Here is a 6271-nt window from a genome sequence, read left to right as displayed (position 1 = left end):
CACCCCACCCTGGGGCTGAATCCCTGTGGGGCTGCAGGTGTCATTTCTCCTTCCTGCGGTGGAGTTCTGGCCTTCACGCTCATCGGACTTTTACTGGTCGTCATTCAGAGCCAGGTGAGGCTCTGTGCAGGAGGTGGGCCCAGGGCCTTTCTGATTTACTTTCATTTGTTTACACCAGGCAGGAATTTGGTGCAAGCAGCCATTTGGGGTCTAGGGCTATCTTGACATTTCCTGGGTTGTCCTGATCTACCCTCTCCCTTCCCCAGAGGCAGGCGCAGAAGGGCAAGAAACACCCCCTCTTTCAGTGGGTCTCCCTCATTTCCCCAGCGCGTCCAGCTACTCCATCCCCACCAGCTGGCAAGCCAGCCCTGGCCAGCTTAATCTCACTGCTACCCATAGCTGGAGAGGTGAGTTCCTGCCCCCTCCTCCCTCACTGACACAGCCCAGCCTGAAGGAATCTGGGCTCTGCTCAGACCTGAGCTTCCCCAGTCAATTTGGCACCAGCAGGGCGGCCCGCCCACAGCTCCCCGGTGACAGCAGCCAGGAATTCCCCGACGGGCGCAATGTGCAGCATGTTTCTTGTATTCTGCAAAGGATGGTACTGGGTTAAGTCCGGGTTAGCGTCCCCACCCCACCTTGCTGCTGCAGATCCCAGACACCCTGTTAGCTCATAGATACTCCCTGCCGTAAGGGTACTTTGGGTGCATTTGCTTCCGTGGGAAGGGGAGTCACATCATCGTATTCCAAGCAGACCTGCTAAAGATGGGTCTGAGCCGCTGTATCTGGCCCTGGCCTTGTCTCCTGTGGAGGCCTTTCCATCTGTGCACACTGGCCGTGCAACCTGGCCGTTCTGACGGGGTGTCTTTTCCCCTGCATTTTGCACAGGTGGAAATGACAACACAAGGTGCAAGGCGGGGCAGAATAAGACCCCAGGTCTCCCTAAAGGCAGCACAGACTTCCAGCCACTGGAGGGGCCCACCTGACACTCCCTTGTCTGTTACAGACAGAGGAGCCCAGAGGGACACTCCAGGTCCGTAAGGGACGCAATGTAAGCCACATTTTACAGCCGCATCTGAACTCACCCCGGCTTTGGGGGGCTGTTTGGAAGCAGTGTTCTCATCGGGGTCCCTCTCTGGTTTATCCACATCTGGAACCCTCTAGAGTTGGGACACCCCACCCCCTAATGCTGCCCACAGCTGCCCTGCTGCTGTCATACAAATGCAAGGACAGCGCTGAACAGCTGCGGGGCTCTATTGCTGGTGGTTTCAGCTGCCCAGCTATCAAGGAAGATACAAGCATGAGCAAAATATTGTGGCTTTGTGTGTTTGTTTTTGATTAACAGAGCCAGGACTCAGCCCAGAGATATTCTGAGCAGCCTCAGCTTCCCTTGACTTCGCCTGGAGCCGAGGGCGCTCAGTGACTCGTGGGGGCAGGTCCCTTGTTGAACAGATATGGGCAAATTAAGGGCCTGAGTGTGCTCCCACTGCAGTCCATGGGCAGTTTTACAACCGCTTTCAATGGGGAGCAGCAGGACTGAGTCCCAGCTGTGGCCCACAGCCTCCTGGCAGGTTGTCAGTGCAGCCAAACCCCTCTCCCCCCACCCCCGTGTATCTCACACAGCTCAGTCATTCCTGGAGCTGGGACAAAAACTGCCCCATTAGCAGTGCTGTGACCAACCCTGATTGAAATCAGTGGCTCGTAGGCATAGATTAATGAAATACATGTCTGTCTCTGTGTATCCAAAGTAGCTCTGATTGGAGTACAGCAATATCATGGATGTCATGTGCTAATGAGCCCCTGAGGAGCCTTTCTCTCAGTCTCAGGAGTATAAGGATAAGAGAAAGCACATTTCCTGGCTCTCCTAAACCCCTGGAGAACAGGAGGACTCACATGCCTAAAGACAGGCACATGCTTTAAGTGTCTTGTTGAATGGGGGCCTGAAATACCTTCCTCTTGTCACCTCTCTTGTGATGCTCACCTGGTAGCCATCACTATATTTAAGGCAGAAAAATAGTTCCCATTATACCCTGCCATATTCTTCTCCCTCCTTCCTTCCCCGGGATGCAGCACCACAGGCCTGGTCCACACTACAGTGTTAAATCGATTTAAGCAGCGTCCACACTACAAGGCACTTTAAAACGATTTTAAGGGCTCTTAAAATCGATTTCTGTACTCCTCCCCAACTAGAGGAGTAACCCTAAAATCGATATTACTATATTGGTTTAGGGTTAGTGTGGACGGAAATCGAAGTTATTGGTCTCATTCTTTTACTGAGCTACCCAGAGTGCACCGGTCCAGAAATCGATGGTAGCCTAGGACCATGGACGCACACCACCGAATTAATGTGCCCAAGTGTGGACGCGTAAAATCGATTTTATAAAACCAGTTTTATAAAACCGGTTGTAATAATTTCGATTTTATGCTGTAGTGTAGACGTGGCCACAGAGATGTTTCAGCTAAAGAAGAAACCAGTCCCTAAAGTTCTGACCCAGATCCAAAAATGTCTCCAAAGCTTAAGGCTGTTCAGATCTTGGGGATCAGTTTGGTCTCATCTGTACCATCAGTTTAAACAATACCCAGAAAAACAGCTTTGGGTCCTATTCTATAGTTATTTATATGTTAAAATGTAATATATTGAATAAAATGTAAAGCGATTTTATCTCCTAAGCGCTGCAAAATCTCAGACTTTTGCCCAAAGTGAGATGTCAGGAGACAGGGAAAACCCTGCTGTCCAGAGCTCATGCATGGTCTTTATTTATGCTCAAAGTGTTCAACTCCTGTGAATAATGTCATATATCTCATTTGCATCCAAATCCTACAATAAACCTTGTTTCCAACCCATTTACAATCTTTTCTTATTACAGATTTGAGGTGGGGGGCTGATGTTGCAGCACATGGCTGCAAAATGAACCCCCAGGGGATTTGCCTGACCAGTTTGGAAAGATTTGAAGGTGTCAGAGTGTAATTAGCAAGGGAGGATTTGGCCAGGGCTAATGCCCTGACTTTTACAAAAAATCTGTCATAAGATCTTTAATGATCCATGAGTGGTCAAGACATTGGCTTTACTCCATGAGGGCTGTACAATGGACTGGGTCAATTCTGTTTCAGTGCATCACCTACCCAGGAATACTATTACTTAGCACTTTTCATCCCAAGATCCCCACAGGCTGTGTTCAGGAGAGGAGCCCATTGTTATCTCCATTTTACAAAAGGAGGCAGAGGGAGGTGAAGTGATTTGCTGAAGGTCACACAATGAGTTAGTGGTGGAGCTGGAAACAGAACCTGGATTTTCCAACTCCCAGGGCTGCATCCTGCTGTCTCCCCATGCAACTTCCTGCGGCATCTTCCTTTTTCCTTACAGATCAATCCACGTACTAGACTGGTTAATGGCGCCTGAACTTGGAACAGGATCACAGCAAATCATGGCCGTGGATGTGGGTTTGTATAGAAAGGTGCTGTGCCTGATTCTGCTTTCACTTATGCCCGTTTCACACTGAGGTAACTGCACTGAGCCTCATCCACCCCCATTTAGATCACTATGAAGTGGCTGTAAATGGTTACCCAAGGGCAATGGAGAACCAGGCCAACAGACTTACCTCTGGTTTACACCAGCTTGAGTGAGACGGAGAAGATCTAGCCTCTCTCTTTTTATGCCTGGGTGAAAATCCCCTTTACAAAGAGCAGGATCTGGCCACTGGAATCAGATCTGCTGTGTGAGTTACTGTTCCTAGGAATTTACACCAAAAAAGGACAAAAAATGCACCGACAAAATCCAGGTCTTGTTTGCGACCACTGGAAATGGCCTATAACAACATTATTTAAACAGGATACTAGAGGCTTATTTAGCCTGCATCACCCAGCTCCTTATCACCAGATCCACATCATCTAGCATGCAGGAGTTTCCTGCTGATAGCGACACCCCGTAAGTCAAAAGCCCGGAGACAGATGAAAGAGGAACTTGCTCAGGAGATTTTGCTGCAATCATTCTTTTTTCCGCTCCCTGATTAAAAACCCGCAGGGTGGGTTGACCTTTCCTGGAATTCCTTTTTGGTTTTTACGGGTAGCCTTGCGAAACATACACCAAGCAATTGGCTGGTCTATCAGGCTTGTGATGTGCTCCTAAGATCCACCCACAAGTCAAATCCCGCCCACTCATGGCCCAACATCAGACCAGTTTGTACTGATCTGCATGATAGGGTCATTCCACTGTTTCCTTGGATTCACAGAAATAGTGAACAAAGCCAACACTGAATTTGTCCTCACTGTTGTCCCCCATTTCTCCCCTATAGCAGATTCCCCCAGGATCTCTCAGTGCCCCCAATGTCAGGGTTTCTGTATGTCCTGCCATTCCCTCCTTCCCCCATACCAGGGTCTCATGTTCTCGCATGCTCTCCTCACCATAACAGGGGCTCCATGTGCCCCTCTTTCCCCTACCAGTGTGCCAGGGTCCCCCATTCTCCTCACCATGCCATAGGCTCGGTATGTCCCCCCTCCCCAATTCCCCACTTCATTGTGATCTATAGACAAGTGCAAGGTGCTTGAAATTGTGGCTCTGCTAAACAGATGGCAGGGACTCCCTATCTCCCGTCTTAGGGGAGAATCATTAAGGTTCCATCCATTGATGTTTAGAATATTCCCTTAAATTTTGGACTCAGTTGGATGCTGTGGTTCAAAAGTTATAATGTTACAGCTAAAGAGACAAACTAGGCAAAGCTGTCATGCTGGGCCTTGCAAGCGCAGCCAATAAATTGCCAATTTATTCCCCTTTCCCTGACTTTCCCATCTAGATGGCGAGCTCCTTCGGGTGGGGACTGGCCTTAAATGTTCGGACAGTCCCTAGCATGTCATGGGAATTACTGCAAAGAAATAAATAACAACAGAACTGCTGCAAACTGTCCCCTTCCTGCTGCTCACAGTCAGCCAACAGCCAAGTACCCGTGCAAACATGCCCTAATCTTCCAAACATCACATATTTTAGGCTGAACGATGATTGGTCTGACAATCTGTTGTGAATGTTCAGTTGCTCGGCATTCATCATTCACCTGTTTATAAACTTTTCATCATCCAGGAAAGCAGTTAAGTGCCTGCTTAAATCCGTCCCCACTCCAGTCAGCAAGTACATGCCTGAATGCTTCCCTCAGTGACAGGAAGTTTTGTGAATCGAGGTCTTCATCAAGGTGCAGCAACAATACTATGTAACTAAGGTGCTAAACCAGACTCCCCCATTATTGAATGTTTGAAGGGTGACCGATAGACTGAAAAAAGTCATTGCAATTCTTCAGTATAGATTTAGGACCAACCACTATTCACAACAACCCGGATTGGTCCACAGTCAATTCACTAACCGGAAAAGAAGGTATGGTCCAGATCTTCAAAGATATTTAGGTGCCTAACTCCTGTGGGAGTTAGAAGCCTAAGGATCCTTGAGTGAAAAAGGTCCAAGAGCTGTACAGGTCTGGGCCTAGCTAACTGCAGCCCCCATATTCCTTTGTAATTTCCTAGCCTCGGCTTCTCTTTTGTCTCATCTCAGGAAGATTCGGGAGGCCAGACTTTCAAAGGGCTCAGCTCTTATTTGGCCCCTGAACAGAAGGCCCATGCATTTAGGAAGAGCTGCATGAAGCCCTGGCGTGAGTATGAGCCGATCAGCTAGCCGACTCCAAGGCAAAGTCAGCCATAGGGAATGACTTAAAGAAATTCACCCCAAACGATCTATTCCCGGCCTGTAAACATTCATTATAATGTCCCCAACCAGCAGATGGGTTTGCCCTGTATCCTCATCTATATATTTATTCCTATGGTTTTACGATCATTTTCTGCTTATGGGCCTGAGTTTGCAACATATGGGGATCTCAGCATCTTACGGGTATTACTGTTGCTTTGGGATCTTTGTGTGTCTGCACACACGTACACACATGCTTTAGGAACTCAGCAAATTAATCATTGGCTCAGCCTCCAGCAAGAATTTAGGATTTTTTTTTTCTGGAATGCAACAATTGGTAGAGTAAACCCAGCACACCAAGTCCCCAGAGACCCATAGATCCAGGCGTTCGCACTATATAGCAGGAGGGGAGGAAAAAGAGCCCAGCAGTTTGCAATGAAATGTGTTTTAATTGGAATGCCAGAGATTCCACTGGTGCCTCTGGGGTAGCAATGGAATGGTCTGGGATGTCCAGCCAGCCAGCCTCAGGCTCACATTGCTGAGTCTGCCTGCATTTAGCATGTTCCCCTGCCAGGTTTGCTGCATGCTGGGGTCTGAAAATAGCCCTTCTGG

The sequence above is a fragment of the Gopherus flavomarginatus genome, chromosome 16 (assembly GCF_025201925.1).
Source record: "Gopherus flavomarginatus isolate rGopFla2 chromosome 16, rGopFla2.mat.asm, whole genome shotgun sequence".
In the NCBI taxonomy this organism is placed as follows: domain Eukaryota; kingdom Metazoa; phylum Chordata; order Testudines; family Testudinidae; genus Gopherus; species Gopherus flavomarginatus.
This window is presented reverse-complemented; position numbering follows the sequence as displayed.